The sequence below is a fragment of the Thamnophis elegans genome, chromosome 8 (genome assembly GCF_009769535.1).
Source record: "Thamnophis elegans isolate rThaEle1 chromosome 8, rThaEle1.pri, whole genome shotgun sequence".
Classification (NCBI taxonomy): Eukaryota; Metazoa; Chordata; class Lepidosauria; order Squamata; family Colubridae; genus Thamnophis; species Thamnophis elegans.
In genome coordinates, this window is record NC_045548.1 from 16298455 (window position 1) to 16317580 (window position 19126).

General features: G+C 42.9%; 1 long non-coding RNA gene across 1 annotated transcript; it reads right to left on the reverse strand.

Annotated features, from left to right (window-relative positions):
• Positions 1-10226: 10226 nt before the first annotated feature.
• Positions 10227-16896, reverse strand: LOC116512352. The gene is made up of 2 exons (XR_004255875.1): positions 16622-16896; positions 10227-11175 (listed from the first exon to the last, which is right to left on the reverse strand). It is a non-coding gene; the product is annotated as an uncharacterized LOC116512352 (long non-coding RNA).
• Positions 16897-19126: the final 2230 nt, after the last annotated feature.

Genomic DNA, 19126 nt, shown 5'->3' on the forward strand with positions numbered 1-19126 from the left:
ACTCCGGGAGACAATTCATCATTGAATTGGTGCCAGGTTATCTCAGTCACAGACTGATTTCAGGGCATAGGTGGGGACCAGGGCCGGATTTAGATGAAAAGAGGCCCTAGGCTATCCCACTTATGAGGCCCTTTCACCTCCCATTTTTAAGTTCGTAAATTACATGAGAGACAATAAAATACATCATTACTGATATATATCAATATATATAGCTGGCCTCCTGGCGGAGGGCGGCTCTGCTCTGCAGCAAAGGCAGCGAGGCCAGCCGCCTCCCCTGCTGCGCTCAGCTGCCCGGCTCGGCCCCCTCGCCCTCACCTGCCTGGCCGCTGGTGGGCTACGCGTCGACGGGGCGGCTACTGGGAGCGGCCACGCCTCTCGCCCGACCGCCGGTGCTGGGAACGTGGGCGGGCTTCCCAACTGCCGCGGCGCTGGAACAATCTTAACCAATACATTTTTATGTTTGTTTATTAGTCATATGCGTAGAATTTCTCCTTATTTTTGGTTCAGTGTTTTAATGTTCACTGTTTTTAGAATAGTGTAATTTTAATTTTGCTAACAATTTGAATGTAGGCCCCTCTTGATCTTGAGGCCCTAGGCTGAAGCCTAGTTAGCCTATCGGAAAATCCGGCCCTGGTGGGGACATGCAGCCATGTCATTTCCAACAAATTGCAGAAGTATCTTTGCATTGAGGGCAGTAGCTATGTGCATTTGTCCCCAAGGATCAAACTACATCTTACAGTGGTGGGATTCAAAAATGTTTACTACCAGTTCTGTGGGCATGGCAGGGGAAGGATACTGCAAAATCCCCATTCCCTCCTCACTCTCAAAATTTCCGCTATCTATTCTTCAGAACCTGTCAAAACTGGCTGAATAACCACCTCTGAAAGGCATCAGCAAGAAGCATAGTATCTGCTCCAATCACCTGTAGATATATACCAAGCAGGTGAATTAGAGCTCATGAAGTTGGAACACATTTTGACTAGCCAAGATAGCCCAAAATACAGTCTTCAGAGGCACAAATGGGCCCACCCTTCATTGTCTACCTGTGCTGAGCTTACTGGAGGAGACGTCACAGGATTGGCGCTTTAGTATAAAAGAAACGTCTATTTGGTCTTTCTGGGCTCCCGCCTTTTATAGGGAGGCGGTGACGCAATCCTGAACTCTGTACTTTTACAAGAACAGGGAGCCCTTTCCACGTCATCGCGAGCAGGGATCCACTTAATCCAGGAAGCCTGCCTCGCTCTGTTGAGGATCCCTCCTTGCCCCTCGGGCTGAATGGGCCCCACATTTGCCCCAAAGTCTTAACACGCAACATCTCCCCCTCTCCCCCCTCCCCATTTCTTTTAGGGGTAGCCGCCGACTTCGCACCCTGGGATTTCTCCCCGACCCCATCATGACAAAATCTGCCCCCCTCCCCTCCCGTGTTTACATTCACGGATTTCGCTCAGCTCTTCCTGGTTTGCGCTGGAAATCGTCTGCAGGAGCCCCACCCACCCCTCGGTGCTCCGAGAGCTCCGCGCACCCGGGTCGGCGCGAAGGTGCTTCGGGAGGGAAGGAGCGGGGGGGGAAAGCGTGGCCGAGAGCAGCTCCCGGTTCTGGAAGGAGCAGCTTCCGAGCCCGTCTCTAAGCGCGGGCTAGTGGCGGCAAGCGAGGACATCTGTCATTGTGACGGGCCAGCTGCTGCAAGCACGCGCTCCCGCTGGAGCCTTTAGATCACAAAGCTCCTCTCACCTGCACGGCCAGGGAGAAGAAATCTCTCTCTCTCTCTCTCTCTTTTCTCCTTCTCTCTCTTTTCTCCTTCTCTCTCTTTCTCTCCTTCTCCTCTCCCCTCGCCTTCTCCTTCTCTCCCTCTCTCTCGCTTTCTCTTTCCTTCTCCCCCGTCTCTCTCCCGCCTCCCCTCTCCCTCTTCTTCTTCTCTCTCTCGCTGTCCCTCCTTCTCCCTCTCCTTCTCTCTCTCCCCTTCTCTTTCTGGACTGACGAGGCAAGGCAGGTCACGCTTCGAGAGGCGTGAAGGAAAAGGAAGAAGTGGCTTCCTCTGACTGACAACGTTTATTGATCGGCAACGTCGGGCAAGCAAGTTGCGGGGAGCCGGTCGGCGGGAGATCGCCCCTCAGCCTCGCGTCTTCCGGTAGGCTCCAAAACCTGACCCGCCAAGCTAGCCTGACCTTCCACTTCCCAAAGGCCGCCTTTTTTCTCTCTCTCTCTTTCTCCTTCTTTCCTTCCTCCTTTCTCCCTCCTTCAAGATTTCCTTTATTGTGTAGCTGAATTGCGTGGAGGGGAGTCCCCCTCGGTCTCCACCCCCGCTCTTCTCCTTCTCTGCTTTGGCTGGTGGATGCTGACGATATCCCCCCACCCCACCGGAGCAGGCGAGGCCCAACTGAAAAGAAAAGGCGTGCGGGGAGAGGAGGAGGGGGAACCAAGCCCGCCAGCAGGCGAGAACATCTTGGGTGCGTTCCGACAACCTTTCTCGGGTTTTGTCCCAGGGTTGTTGTCTCTTCGGTGGGAGTTGCCCGAGGATTTAGAGAAGGAGGCGGAGGGAAGGAGGGAGGCGACAAAGCTGGGGGAAGGGGGGGGGGATACGGTCGATTGTGACAGGTTGCTGAACATCTGGCGCAGCGTTGGCATTAACGGGGATGACGAGTCTCGGATTAATCAATCTCCCACGCGTGAAATCGCATATCTCAATATTGTGATCTGGCTTGCGGAAACGGGGAGGAAGGCTTCCCACGTTTTGTAGCCCGTTACCGAAACAATCATAGGCAGAGAAGAAGGCAAGTTTATTGTCTCTTCCCCTCTTGGCCTAATGGTGCATGGAAGGTTTGGTACTTCGTTGTTCTGTGTACACTTTGGGGCATAGTACTGTGGCATCCCCTCCCTTTTCATCTTACTCTACAACTAGTGTCAGATAACATGGCCATCCATGGTTGGAGTACAGTGATACCAAACATTAATGGCCGCATTCACTTGCAACACCAAACCAGGTCAGGGAATGGCTCAATGCTGCATTCGCATACCCTAAATGTGGTTGGTGCTGCCATCAAATTTTGTGTGTAGCTAGCATAACATTTTGCAAAATTCCAGCTGTTTGCATTAGCTTATGGCTGAGTGTATTGCACAGATCCCCAAAATGGGCTAATTTAAGAACCAATGTTTAGGATGGCCATTCAACCTGAGAGTGCTTTGTGCATACTAGCAGTATGACATCTTGACTTGAAATTGTTAGTAAAGAACTATAGCTGGAAAGTCCTTCCAAGTATGTTCATGATCAAATCAAACCTTTATTGTCAATGCACAACATGTGTACAATGAAATGGAATGAAATTGATGTGGTAGATGGAGCTGAGCAAGGCTTTTCTTATGGCCCAAGTTGAATTAGAGCTCCCATTCTCCTCTGATAGAAAGAGCTGTAAAAATATAATTGTAAGTAATTTTTTGTTTCGAAGAAGTGATTCTATAGCAGACAATTCAGTAGCTAAACAGGGTGGAAGTGGCCCTGATGTTGTTGTTGTTGTTTTTGCTGCTGATTGCAGTCAAGAAATGGAGAGTCTTATAACTGAGTCAGTTGAATGAATGTGCGAATGAATGAACGATTGAATGAATAAATGAAAATAAACTCTGTGCCCAGCCTGGTGAGATTTCTTCTTGCTCAAATGGCATCATTAGAAGAATGTGTGTCTGCTTGCAAAGTTGGCATTTTATGATTTCGTGAAAATAAAATCTGGAAATAATCTTCAGCCAAATTTCATCAAACAGGAAAAAAAATTGTTTTGACAGGTGCCATGCAATTGAACCAAAAAAGAGGAATTAAGTCTTTTCTGTTCCACCACCATTGCTACAAGATCTTTTTTTTTTTTTTTTTTGCTTTGCTTTGCTTTGGGGTTACATCTTCCTGTTCTCAAAAGAAAACAACAGTAATAACTCAGTAACTTTCTCTTTCCTCTGAATAAGGCAGCAGCCAGGAGTTCCCGCTATCATTTTTAGCCAATGAGGCAGCGATGCATATTCCCGGAAGAAAGAACCTTAAACCCATGGTGAATTAACTTGCAGGTCTTGCAATGAACGGATTGACCTTTATGACTATTTAGGAAATTTCTGCTGGTACAAACTTTAGCAGTAAGTTGGCTTTTCCAAAACACACCTGTATTGCAGGTATAAATCTCCTTGCCAGCAAATTACAAAGTGCTGGTGCTGGAAGAAATGTCCTTCTGGGTTCAGTTCCAAGTGGGGGGAAAAGACACTGGCAACATGGAGGCTGCTTGGAAAGATGGTTTAATGGTGGACAGGATCACATGGCTTGAGTTCCTAAATAGAAAAGTTGGATCACATGCTTCAGATGTTGGGTGAAGAAGAAAAAGAGAAAGAAGGGGCTTGCTGAGAGTTCCTGAGTTTTTTATACTCTCTGTTCGGCCCCACCTCTCTGTTTCCTGTTCCTGTGTAAGAAATGTATTCTGATTGGTTGTCAGACTCCCATGAGGCCATGCAGGGGCAACTCTGTAGGCTGTCTTGAGTCCATGTTTGGTTGACCATTGCATCTTCCCAGGTGTCCTGTGGTGAGTTTCTATAGAAGGCTAATTCTACCTTTGTTATATGGAGTAGACTAGCTCAGGCTTATTTTAACGGCTCAAAGGTGAGGGCTATTAAGAGTGAGTCTATTTCCTGCCAAAAAATATGTTTCTCCATTTCTTATCCAGGGAAATATAATATTCTGCCGTTTCAATATTTCCTAGGATATTTCATTCTTCTAGGAGAGAGGTGGGTTTTAACATCCTACACTGATTGTGGTTTTTAAAGCTGTGCATGGCTTTCTGTGTAGGCTTGCATACAGTTGCTACTTATTTGTCTTGCCAGAGATTGGGATCTGGCCATTTCTGCCGTTGTCACAGGTTTCTGGAATGCTTTCTCTTGGAAGGGATTTACCATTTTGCTGGATTTTGAAAATACCACAAACCACATCTTTTTAAAAAACAGGCTCTTAGACAATGATATTTTTTTAAAAAAAATCGATAAAGTATTCTCTAATTTGAACTTTGGTTTTATTACTGCAAACCATTATAATAATAAAATGTCTTCAAGTGAATTTCTGGATACTTGGTGATCCAGGAATATTGATTTAGATCTTTTGGCAATAAATGGAAATGTCTTGTGACTTCTTCTCAGAATGCTGCTGTCACAGTGTCACCTACAGTCTTGGGTTTTCTACTCACATATTAACTAGCTTTGATTCTGTTTAGCTTTTTGAGATCCGCGAAGGTCGGCAGTCTGCCAGAGTAGACCAATTGATGGTGTAAGAAATAAAATTAACTGAATAATCAAATATGATCAGGTTTTTCATCTTAACTCCTGTACATCCTGATTGGGTTCAAACATCCCATTATGTCACTTGCAGTTAATCCTTTGGAAATAATTATTAAATAATAATAATAATAATAATAATAATAAGGACACGGTGGCTCAGTGACTAAGATGCTGAGCTTGTCGCTCAGAAAAGTTGGCAGTTTGGTGGTTCAAATCCCTAGTGCCGTGTAATGGAGTGAGCTCCCATTTACTTGTCCCAGCTTCTGCCAACCTAGCAGTTAGAAGAATCGAATAGAATTCTTTATTGGCCAAATGTGATTGGACACTCAAGGAATTTGTCTTTGGTGCATATGCTCTCAGTGTACATAGTGTTCAAAAGTGTTTGAAAACATGTAAAAAATGCAAGTAGAAAAATAGGAGCCACCTTTGGTGGGAAGGTAACAGCATTCTGTGCACCTTCAGCATTTAGTCATGCCGGCCACATGACCACAGAGATGTATTTGGATAATGCTGGCTCTTCGGCTTTGAAATGGAGATGAGCACCATACCCTAGAGTCAGGAATGACTAGCACATATGTTTGAGGGGAACCTATTTACCTTTACCTTTAACAACAACTTGCACAAAACATTAAACTCTTAACTCATGGCTTATAGACATAATGCAAGGGGCCAACCTTTTCTTCTGACATGAGAGTCAAAATTATTGGGGTGTTTTGGGAAGGGGGAAAGTGGCAGCAAGTGGAGTAATGACATTAGAGTGGGACTGTGATTTGCATTGTTTTCAAAGGGGAGTGGTCCTTGCTTTTCAAAACAGCATTCAGACTACTTTAGAGTTTACATTACTTTTTGTATTCAGTATATAAAGATATGAATGTCTAGTTTTCAACTGGAGAAATGGATAATATCCACAAAAGATTTTGCTGCTACACATTTTCTTCTTCCAGCACTTAATACATTGTGTGAACTGGAATACACTTTTTATATGAAGTCAACCAGACACATGAAAAGATAGAAGTGGAATGCTTTTAAGAATAGTGAAAAAAAATCTTCATTTGTGATCCATTTGAGCTGGTCAAGATATTTTAGCATTGCACAGGTCTTATTTGTGTCTTACGCTTTTTTCTTTCTTTCATTCAATCGATTGCTGGGACAAGTTCTTACAGTTTTCTTGACTAGGTTTTTCAGAAGTGGTTTGCCTTTACCTCCTTCCCAGGGCTGAAAAAAAATGACTGGCACAAGGTCACCCACCAGGTTTTGTGCTTAAAGCAAGACAAAAATTCATGGCATCCTGGGTTCTAGCCAATGCCTTAACCATTACATCAAATCCTTATAAATAGGATACTATAACTCACATAAGAGCAGCTTTGGGGAACTTAGACATTGTTCATATGCGTGAATACCAGTTCCCAGAATTCACAGCAATAATCATGCTAACTAGGGAATTCTGGGACCTGGCAGCTAGAGGGTGTTTAGGTGGGGAAGGCTATCTAAGAGCCATGATTCCAGCTCCTACATTTTTGTGCAAGCTGTTCCTCCCTTTGGTTTCCTATCTTGAACTGGATTTCTGTTCAAATTGTCTTGAATGTGAGTAGTAGTTTCCAACTGGGGGAAAAACAATTTACTTGTGTTCTAGGGAACATGACTAGTAATTCCACAGCAAACAGAATACACTGAGCTAAAACACCTACATTTATTCCAGTGTCCTGTTCAGACATGTTGAAATAATTACAACAATATAAATTGATCACACTTATGTAGGGAGGCATGGAAACGGCTTGGAAAAAACTACCCAGAAGCCATTAAGATAACAGGAGCAGGAAAGTGTCCTAAGCCCAGGAAGTAGAAAAGTATTTGAAAGGGACTTAGACTGGTTCCCTACTAACCCACAGTGGTATAAGGAGTGGGGGAACAGAGGTAGACTTATAGATTCTGTTATTATGGTCTATCTCCATAATGTATACTTCTGGTTTTCCTGTGGAGTCAGTTTCTGGATCTGATTTAGCCCATAGGGATGATGACTTGTAATATACTAAGTCATTTGTTTAGTTTTTCTTCTGCTGCTGGACATTTGTTGTGTGATTGGCTATTGTTTCACATAGCTGTCATTATCTACGAAATGCAGATACAAAATGTGTAATTCTCTTCTTTAAGGTGTCAGAATAAGTGAAATTGAAATAAATGCAGAGTAGATGTCCTGGCCTTTTCTAAAAACGCGAAGATGTTAAGTCACCTTTAAGGTTATTTTACTGTATTCACTGTATTACTTCATAAACTTTTCATGAACTAATATTTACTTTAGCATACATATACTGCATTATCCAGAAACAAAATAATTCTTTAATGACAAGAAATTAAATTCTAAAAGGATCTTAAGAAAGAAATTACCTGCAAGAAGTTCAGGCAGAATTAAACAGTAACTGTTCACATAACAATGTTGAATATTTCACAGATATTCATAAAAGAATGAGACCGAATTGAATAATTCGTTGGGATCTTATCCTGCTTTGAAAGATATATACATTAGGTTTATTTCTCTTGTATGTGAACCATAGATTATATTAATGTTTGATTCATTCAATACATGCAATCAAGTTGGTGTCAACTCTTAGTAACCACATAGATAGATTTTCTCCATTATGATCTATCTCTACTCTCATCCTTCAAGCCTTCCAACAGTGCACTCCTCACCACTGTAACTGAGCCCACCCGTCTTGCTTCTGGTTGTCCTCTTCTCTTTCCTTTAAGGAAAGGAACCTTTCCCCAGGACTTTCTCTGAAGAGCTAGGTCCTCACATAATATATCCAAAATAGAATAATTTGAGCCTGGTCTTTACACCAAACTTTAGGTTGATTTGTTCAATGATCCATTCGTTTGTTTCTTGGATTGTCACTGGTATTTTATAACACTATTCAGTAGTATTCTATAATCAGGGATGGGCTGCTGAGAATTTGCAGGGGTTCAGGAGAACCTCTATCTAAGATTCTGTGCAGTTTGGAGAACCCCCAAATCCCACTCCTCAAGTTTCAAGTTTCAAGTTTATTAGAATTTGTATGCCGCCCACTCCCATAGAGACTCTGGGCGGCTCACAACAATCAAGAAACATTTAATTTTAAAAAATAGAGATTAAAAAAAATTAAAATAGAGTATTAAAATTCATGTCACCCATTCCATCTAAGCTGGGCTGGATATTAATCAACAGCCCCAGGCCTGCCGGAACAGCCAGGTCTTGACAGCTTTACGGAAGGCCGGGAGAGTGGTAAGGGTCCAGATCTCTGCAGGTAGATCGTTAGACAGGGCCGGCTCAGCAACAGAGAAGGCCATCCCCCAGGGAGTCGCCAGCCGGCATTGTCCGGCTGATGGCACCCGGAGGAGACCCAACCTGTGCGATCTTGTTGGTCGTTGGGAGGTAAGTGGCAGGAGACGGTCTCTCAGGTAGCCAGGTGCTAAACCATGAAGGGCTTTAAAAGTAATGACTAGCACCTTGAAGCCCGTCCGGAGACCAATAGGAAGCCAGTGCAGCTCGCGGAGGATAGGTGTAATTTGGGTGTATCTAGATATATCCCATATCACTCGTGCGGCTGCGTTCTGGACCAACTGTAGTCTTCGAACACTCTTCAGGGGCAGCCCCATGTAGAGCGTGTTACAGTAATCCAGTCTTGAGGTGACGAGGGCCCCACCCCTATCAGGAGTCCCCATGTGGCCTGTTTTGGATGTAGGTAAATGCAGGGCATGCGCAGAGAGCATGAGCGGGCAAAAATTGGGCCTACTGGAAGTTCAGGAAGTTTTAGCAAGAGGTTCTCTGCTGGGTTGCTGGGTAGCTGTAGTTATGGTGGCCATGGCCTAGTTGGCCTCCTGCACCAAGGCAGACGCCATTTTTACTCTCCCGGAGACTCGAAGAAAGCCTCTGGAGCCCAGGGAGGGCAAAAAAGCCCCCCCAACTTGGTGCAGGAGGCTGACTAGGCCAAGCCCACCATGGCCACAGCCACCCAGCAATCGGGCAGAGAACCTCTTGCTAAAACGGTTGAAGCCCACCCCTGTTTATAATACAAAAGTTCTTAACACTATCAATACTTTCCTATTCTACTTCTTCAAAGTCCATTTGTTACTTCTATATTGTCATGAGGAAATACCATTTGCTTGCACTACATACATCTTTGAAGGTATATAGAAACAAGAGGACCTTTGAGTATCTTTCTGAAGGTCTTCATAGCTGCTCTACCAAGTATTAGTCTGTATGATTGTTCCCTTACTATTTTGGTTCATCCCAAAATGCAGAAACTATCTACCACTTTGATATCTTCCCTGTCAATTTTAATTATTAACAATTAAACATTAACAATTAGAAGGAGAATAAAGAACGCAATTTATGCCACAGTTAAAAATAGTTTCTGTGGTTTAGTGATTTAATTGTTTAAACTCTCCCCCCCCCCCGAGTCTGATTTATATAGGTGTGTGTCAATTAGGATTTTTATAAAAATCATTAAGGTTACCAGATCTGAGCCGCCGAAATAAAGGCAAATATAAATAGATTCCAAGAGATCCAGGGAGAAACGAAGTCTTTGTGGCCAACTTATGGTTATCTGGATTTCTATAGACCAAAATTTGTGGCCCTACTATAAAGTTTACCTTAAGCATGGAGTAGGCATTAAAAAAAATAACCTCATTCTGTGGGCATGCTGTGATGGATTTTTTCCCCAAAAAATAAACTATAATATAAAATAATTGATAGCAATCTCACATGTTTATATATTGTAGGACTATACTCTCTTGGATTTATGTTTTGTTTTCTCTTGTAATTTTGCACTTTTAAAATATCTGCTGTCTTGATTAATGGAAAAATTGGTTATACACTGGAGAGAGAAATCAATTGCAGAGCTGATTAAGGTCAGTCATAGAAATCACATTGAAAGTATCACATGCTAGGATGTATGTCAGATGAATATAGTGGTTTAATAATTATTTAGCTAGGATTAAATCTCTTGCTGATCTCAATGACACTTATTTCTAAGTGGATTTATAGAGGATTTCATTGTAGAGAAGATCCCTTGTATAATTATACAGCTGGCGTAAACATACTTTTCTAATCCATTACTTTATTACTACTACATTCAGTAGGATAATTCATTTTGTAAATATCTGAAATACCATCCATCAGAGAAATGAATGTGAATTGCTGTTCCAAATACACTAGAATAAGGAAAATGTTCATATCACCAAATAATAGCTAAACCAAAGAATTTATGACTGAAACAATTATTTTCCTATCGTATTATGCTGCCACATTTGGATTATAAATCTCTTATTTTTCAAAGCCTCATATTGACAGGTGATGATGTAGAAATAGCTATAATAATTGAATAATCAACTATGTGAAAAAATGACTTACAGTCTGTTTTAATTTGATAGATAAGCAATTGTTTTTCTTTTGTTTTCGCCCAAGAGAAGAAAATGCCAATGAGGCGAGCATTCAGTGAGAAATTGTTCCACCTTTGTGTCCTTATATGACAATGTTTTGTTTCATTATATAGTTATCTGCCTTGGACTCTGCAACCTCTTAAACTTCCTGCATTTCACTGAATTCCAAGGAAAAATAATAAAATCCCAGGGAATTCATACAAGATGTTTTAGATCAAGACATTTGCTGCAAAATGATGAAGATAGAAGTAACATCTGTGCTCTCTTCCACTTTCAAAGTTGCAGTGAGCTCAAAAACTTAAAATCTAAATATATTCAAAAGTACCTTGAATGTGGGATACAACAACTGAAGTAATTTTCACTTGGGATGTTGTATAAATCTTTGGAGCAGGGCTTCTTTTCAATGATAGCTTGACCAGAGTAACTTCTAGGGCTGATTTTCAAACCAACATCACAATATTGCTTCTAAAAGTAAACAATTGTTTTTTTTTATTTCTCATATATACATTCACAATTATATGATCTCATAACTGTTATTAATATGTATTTGTAACAATTTTTCTCCCCTACAGTTGACAATATACAACAATCCTACTTCTTCTTCCTTCCCTCCTTTCTTCTCTCCTTCTCTCCTTCCTTCCCTCCTTCCTTCCCTCCCTCCTTCCCCCTTCCCTCCCTCCTTTCTTCTCTCCTTCTCTCCTTCCCTCCTTCCTTCCCTCCTTTCTTCTCTCTTTCTCTCCTTCCTTGTGTTGCTCCACTTCGTTCAGATTTTTTTGACAACTACTAAAGGGAATATTAAAGGGCCATCTTAACAACATTATGGGCCCATATGGGTAGTATATTGGGCCCCCTACAACAATTACTCACAGGAATAAAAGTGTAAATAAATATATATTTATTGTTTATATGTTTATTTTTTTGGTACTTCCAACAAAATTGGTGTTGAAACATTAAAAACATGCTGTGCAGCAACAACTAATTAACATAATAAACATTTGAACAATGTTGTTGATGTTAGTTGCGAAGTCATGTCCGAGCCATCCTGAACTCTTGGACAATATTCCTCCAGGCCTTCCTGTCCTCTACCATCCTCTGGAGTCCATTTAAGCTCACGCCTACTGCTTCAGTGACTCCATCCAACCACCTCATTCTCTGTTGTCCCCTTCTTCTTTTGCCCTCAGTCTTTCCCAATGTTAGACTCTTCTCCAGTGAATCCTTCCTTCTCATCAGGTGGCCAAAGTATTTGAGTTTCATCTTCAGGATCTGGCCTTCTAAAGAGCAGTCAGGGTTGATCTCCTCTAAGACTGACCAGTTTGATCGCCTTGCAGTCCAAGGGACTCGTCGGAGTTTTCTCCAGCACCATAGTTCAAAGGCCTCGATTCTTTGGCACTCAGTCTTTCTTATGGTCCAGCTTTCACAGCCATACATTGCAACTGGGAACAATACACGAGGCTTGAAAAACACAATAATACTCAGTAAGCCATGCAGTTGCTGTATTTATATGATAAAAGGTACATTGAAGGGTTAACATACACAGATTAATATAGGGCCCCTATGCTTGTGGGGCCCACGGGCAAATGTCCATCAGGCCCATCCATTAAGACAACCTGTGTCATTCCCCTCCTTGTTTGAGAGGTGCAACTGAGGATATGCTGCTCATTTCCTACAGCAGGGGTCTCCAAACTTGGCAACTTTAAGACTTGGGCAACTCCCCATGACTGGCTGGAGAATGTTGGGAGTTTGAAGTTCATAAGTCTTAAAGTTGTCATCTTTTGGAGACCCCTGTCCTACAGTATGGATCACTTCAAGTTTTGATGAGCCATTTTGGAGAGCACATCCTTCTGCCATCCCCAGTATGGCCCCTACCAGAGTCCAAAGCAGTTTGCCCTGAAGCACAACATCCATTCAGAAGTCTCTTCAAACATTGATGAATGACACACAAGGTTCATGTTTGGAGGCAACATGAATTCCTTCATCAAAGCAAATTATGTTTCTTCTTTGCCTCAGCTGAAAGAATCATGTTGCCTTTGGGATGTAATTTTTTTTCATTGAAGGAATTCAAGGTCTTCTTGCTGAAGTGTAGTTTTCAAAGGGAATTAATTGAGAAATCAAAAGACAGCTTTCAGCACAGCTTCGGCTCTGACCAAAGTCCGTATAGCCCAGCTATATGTTGTTTTTCTGCTCAAAAAAGCACAGTAGCTAAAGTGGTGAAGGCTTCTAATTTAATTACCTTGCTGGAATATCTGAAAGCTGACTTATCTTTATTGCTTCCCATTTTAAAATTCTGTAAGACCTAGCTAATAATGATAAAAGTGTCCTAAAGTAGTCATCTGAAATAAGGTAGAAAAGTGTTGTAAACACTTTGCGTGCACATTTTTTGAGGCAGAGAAATATGCATTACTGGCTTATAAACAGTGGTGGGATTCAAATTGTTTTACTACTGGTTCTGTAGGCGTGACTTGGTGGGCGTTGCATGGCGTGGTGGGCATAGCTTGGTGGGCATGGCAAGGAAAGGATACTGTAAAATCTCCATTCCCTCCCCACCCCAGGGAAAGGTTACTGCAAAATCCCCATTTCCTCCCCATCAGCTGGGACTCTGGAGGCAAAGAATAGATGGGGGTGGGGCCAGTCAGAGGTGGTATTTACCGGTTCTCAGAACTACTCAAAATTTCTGCTACCAGTTCTCCAGAACTGGTCAGAACCTGCTGAAAACCACCTCTGCTTATATAGTATCTGGCAGATAGCTGTGGAGAAATATTATGATTCTTTAAAAATAATGGACTAATTCTACTCTCTTTGCAAGCTGTCCTTGACCATGAATTCTGACCATGAATGGTCATTTTAAAAGCACTTCAAAATGGTAAACAATAGGCTATCAGAACTCCCATTATCCCATTTTAAAGAGCTGACTTAACAACCATCATTAAAAGCATTTGAATAGTACTTGGAAGGATGGGGATGAGATCATTAATAAAAAATGAGCATAGATCTGGCACACAAAGTGTCTTGTAGTCCTATTCATAATTCCTTAACATGGAGTATTCTTTCAGAAGCTTGCTTTGTCTATTATCGTGATGGAGAACCTATGGCACATATGCCCACTGGGACGTAGAGCCATTTTGCCTAGCACGTGTGGCATTGGCTGTTCCTCTTCTGGGGGATATCCTTCACAGGATAAATTCTGCTAAGGTTTTTCAGCAGGTCCAACTTCATTGATACCGGATTTATGATTTTTACAATGGGGAACGGACCTACGTACTTCGGCCCCAACTTCTTCGACTTTTGGGTGGTTTGCAGAAACCTGGTGGACAAAAACACTCTATCCCCAACTTGGTACTCTTTTGGCTTAACCCTTCTCTTATCCGCTTGTCATTTGTGAGCCTGATGCACCGCATCTAACACTTTGCAGGTCATGGGCCAAAACTGCCAAAGTTGATCACTCCATTCAAACAAGGACAAAATTTGTGGTTTCTCCTGAGGCAATTCAGGAATTAGCACAAAGTCCTGACCAAACACAACTTTAAAATGGGTCATGCCGGTACTACTGTGTACCGAATTATTGTACGCCACCTCTGCGTGTGGTAACAGTTCAGCCCAATTATCTTGTTGATGCTTGATGAAACATTGGAGGTACTGCTCCAAAACTGAGTTAGTCCATTCACAAGCCCCATTAGTCTGAGGATGGTGGGTGGAGCTTAGTCCCTGGGCGGAGCCAATCAATTTCAAGAACTCTTTCCAAAAGAGAGAGGTGAATTGGACCCCCCTGTCTGAAATAATGCATTCAGGCACTCCATGCAACCTATATACATGTGAAATAAACAATTTGGTCAACAACTTTGCTGATGGGATCTTGAAACATGGCATAAAATGAACCTGGGAAAACAGATTGGTGATAACCAAAATAACGGTATTCCCCAGACTTTTTGGTAAATCGACAGCAACGTCCATTGATATCTCTTTTCATGGGGCCCCAGGGTGGACAACACTTTGGAGGAGACCCTGGGGCTTCCCCGGTTGTCTTTTTGTGGCCGCACAGATGGGACAACTGGCTTTGTAGGACTCAATGTCTTTTTTCAATGAAGGCCACCAAAATTGCCTCTTAATCAGATGCAAAGTCTTTACAAATCCAAAATGGCCTGCCATTCTCGAATTGTGGGCCCGTTGAAGTATGACAGGTTTCAGGTCAGCAGGAACATGCAGTTTAGCTCCTACCCATGCCAGTCCATCTTTCGTGGTGCATTCATCAGAATGTTCCTTGAACCAGTCATTGGATTCAAGGCCATCTTTGAGTTTGTTCATTAGGTCCGTAGTTACATCCAAGTCTACTGGGACTTGGCCACTCATCTCCTTCTTTGATTCTGACTCTGTAGTAGGCCTCCCTGAGGTCCAACTTGGTAAAAATCTTCTCCTTCCCCAAATGGGCTAACATATCCATGAGTGGCAGCGGGTAAACATTTTCCACATAAATTCCATTAAGGTTTTTGTAATTCACACATAAATGAAAGGAGCCATCTTTCTTTTCTCTGAACAATACAGGTGCAGCCACTTGTGGCCTAGCTGATTGTATGAAACCCCTTTTTAAGTTTTTGTCAATGAACTTTCGTAATTCCTCCATTTTACATGGGGTCATTGAGTATATCTGGGGCTTAGGGAGTTTCTCCCCTGGGATGATTTCAATGCTGTAATCAGTGGCGTGGTGGGCGGGGGGTAGTTTGTTGGAGGCCTTTTCACTTAAACCTCCTTGAGGTCCCAGTATTCTTTGGGGATTTTCTCTTCTCCTTTACTCTTTTCCTGCACCGCGGCAGCTAGGTTTGTTTCAACATTGGCTATGTGGAACATCCTCCCCTTCCCCTCAAGGGGTTTTGCAGAATGAATGCACAATCACCCTTTCCTCCAGTTCATGTAAGGGTTCCATTTCCGTAGCCATGGAAATCCCAGTATGAGGGGCCGATCTATCCCAGGTGCCACGATGAAACTCAAGGTTTCTTGGTGATCCTCCATCCACATTTCTATTGATTAAGTTACAAAATGGGCAGGGGCACCCCCAGCGATTGACCCATCCAATTGGCAAAAGGCAATGGGCACTTTCAAAGTCCTCAGTCTTAAACCCATTTTCTCTATCACCTCCGGGCTGATTACACATTAGGTGCATCCAGAATTTAAAAGGGCCAGCATCTTCCTCTGGGCTCCAGTTGATGGCACTTTTAATTCTACTTGGATGGTCATGGGTCCCGATCTGAATCATTTTCACTTTCTCCCATAGAAGAGGAGAGTTCCTTCTCCTCCTGGCCTGGATGAAGGACATCAGCACCTTCCATGCCTTCCAGGGCAGTTTCACCGTGTCTCCTTAGCTGCCAGCCAGGTTCCTCCCCACCAGCCGGGGTCTGCATATGCACAAACAGCTCACAAAACTCCTGTGTGTACTCAACCTCAGGCCTCCCCTCCTGGGTTAAGGGTTTCATCCTGCTTTTCGCCTTTTGATTTAGGAGGGAGTTATCAAAACATTTCCTCAGGGCAGTCATAAACTCCTTGTAATCCCTCAGCAGGGGGGAATCATCATTACACAAACTAACATCCAGGCAGCCGCTTTGGCTTCCAAAGCCATAGTAACACTTCTTACTTTAGCAACTTCCGATGAGAAAACTTCCCCATACTCTTGCATGTAATCCCGAACTTGCAGTAAAAAAAAATCCCAGTTCTTTGGGATCTCCTCTGTAGTTCACTCCAAGTGGAGGAATCTGAGGCATTTGCTGCCTTTGGGGTCCCCCCCCTTCCTTGGTGGAGCTCGAACTGCTGGGGCTGGGGCCCCTCCCTCTTGCCAAGCTCCCAGGGACATTTCATGACTAACCAGGTCTTCTGCTCCCCCCTCCACCTGCTCGGCTAATCCACTCTCCCTTTCAGTGAGACTTACACAGGTGCACTGTCATTCCCAAGCCTCCTGAAGAAGGTGTAAAGCATGGGTCATCATGAGATCATCTATTTCCGCTACTTGCCAGTCATCTTCTGGTTTTCAGCTGGTTGTGACCCTGGCCATTTTCTTCTCCTGCTTGTTGCAGAGGTTAGACATTTGGGTGCTCCCCCCACAGAAGCTTTTAAGTCTGGGATGGGTGCGAAGTGAGATGTTGCTTAATGTCAGGCATGCCTCCTTCAATATCCAAGAAAGAAAAACCTCAACTCCATGTTAATAGAGATAAAGTACTTTTACTAGATATGAAGTGAAAGCAGCTAAAAGGAAAGCAAGATCTGAGCCAGAAAGGCAGGAACACATACATATCAAACGTTTACCCAGCACCCTCCCCCCATTCCCCAACCCACTGTCCAATCTGCAACTCCCTAAGGTGTCATGTGGGTGCATCTTAAAACAGCCTTATCAAGTTGGTATGCGAGACAGTTGGCCTTGACCAAGTCCAAACATCAGCCACCAGCATGTGCAGAACATGGTGAAAACAAGTCTCCACCAGTGCAATATAATTCCCTTCCCCAATACCATGCCCCCCCCCCCCCGTTCCTAAAGCAGCTGATAGTAAGCAAGCGTAGCAAAGCAGCCATAAACAAGTAACCAAAACAGAGGCTGACACATATGAAGAATGATTGCAGGAACTGGGTATGTCAAGTTTAATGAAAAGAAGGTCTAGGGGAGACATGATACCAGTGTTCCGATATCTCAGGGGTTGCCACAAAGAAGAGGGAGTCAAACTATTCTCCAAAGTACCTGCGGGTAGAACAAGAAGCAGTGGGTGGAAACTAATCAAGGAGAGAAGCAACTTAGAACTGAGGAGAAATTTCCTGACAGAACAATTAATCACTGGAACAGCTTGCCTCCAGAAGTTATGAATGCCCCAACACTGGAAGTCTTTAAGAAGATGTTGGATAGCCATGTGTCTGAAATGGTATAGGGTTTCCTGCTTAGGCAGGGGGTTGGACAAGAAGACCTCTGAGGTCCCTTCCAACTCTGCTATTGTATTATTGTATATTCATGATTATATGAATCAATGTTATATCAGCAAGTACAACCTCTTCTCAGAAAATATACTGAGCTACAAATTATAGTTTAAGACTACTCAAACTTCCACTCTTCTTTGCAAGGTTTGCTGTATTTTTCAAAAGAAAGGCATAATCAAATGTCTCTGTGCAACTGCAGGGAAAAGTGGTGAGGCTGTGCCTTCTGTTAAGAACTTGCAAGAATTACAGATGAGAATGACAGAAGGGAAAAAAAGAGTCCGTGATTGTAGTTTGTCAGGGTAATATAGCCTTCCCAACCCATCATATTTGAGATCTACAATGGATAGCGTGGCCTGGAAATGCTGGGAGTTGCAATTTCAGCATAGCCAAAAGGCCCCAGATGCACAGGCTATATTAAGCTGTTTCCAGCTGTCAATAGCTGCAGACAAGAAAATTACAACATCTTTTGAAATACACAAGAACAACACCCTAGAACCACAGTTTCATGATTGAGAGGGTGGACTACAATTATCAGGATAAAAAAGCTGCTGAAGTCCTCTCTGATATAATTATAAAAAGTTTGATTCCCTGCCAATTGATCTCTTAATATCACTTCTTATATACCGGCAAGGTAAAGATGTGTATGGAGTACAGCTTTGTATAGCTTCAAATAGCTGGGGATTGGGAATCAGATTATGTGTCAGAGTTCCAAGTAATAGATTCATCATAAGCAAAACTCCGAAGCAGGTTGATTCCTCAAATAATAGCTTTATTGGAATTATCAAATTGGCACATATCTGGTGAAAACTAACTCTGAGGGGCCCCTTGGTTTTCACCGAATTAAAAGTAAAAGTTTTCCCCCCAAACCCAAACAATTAGTCACGTGGCCCAACCAACGCTGCGTCCTCTGGTCTGGTGATATCACTCCTCCTTCCTCCAGCCAGATGGGAAAACATCCTTGGTTCCCCGGCAAAAGAATTTTATTTTGACTACACAACCCCAGCTATCTCCCTATCCCTCATTCCAGTGTGGTAGCACTGAAGCTCCAAGATGGATTCAGCCAGGTCAGCTTCTGGGTTCACATCATGACCATGGCTTTGGTCACCATTCTGGTCCCAATGTCAATAGTGAATGGAGGGAGCTTGTCTCTAATTTGCAATCTTTTCACTATAAATTCCTGCTGTGCTAACTATTTGTAAAAACAACATGGAAGGCAGCAACAATGGTATCTGCGGGGTGTATTTTTAAAAAAGGACAAGGTAACAGTTTTGCAATGAAAGTCCCCATCCTTTTTAAAAAGTAATTGCACGCACAATGAATTGTAAGAAGGACTTTTATCACAGGGTCACCATTTGGAGTTTTTTCACACACCCACACACTCCGATGCCTCTATTGTTGCCTTATATTTTGCTTTATTAAGTAGCTGGCAAGTGGAATCTGATCATACAATGTCAGATAATAACCTTGGTGGTTT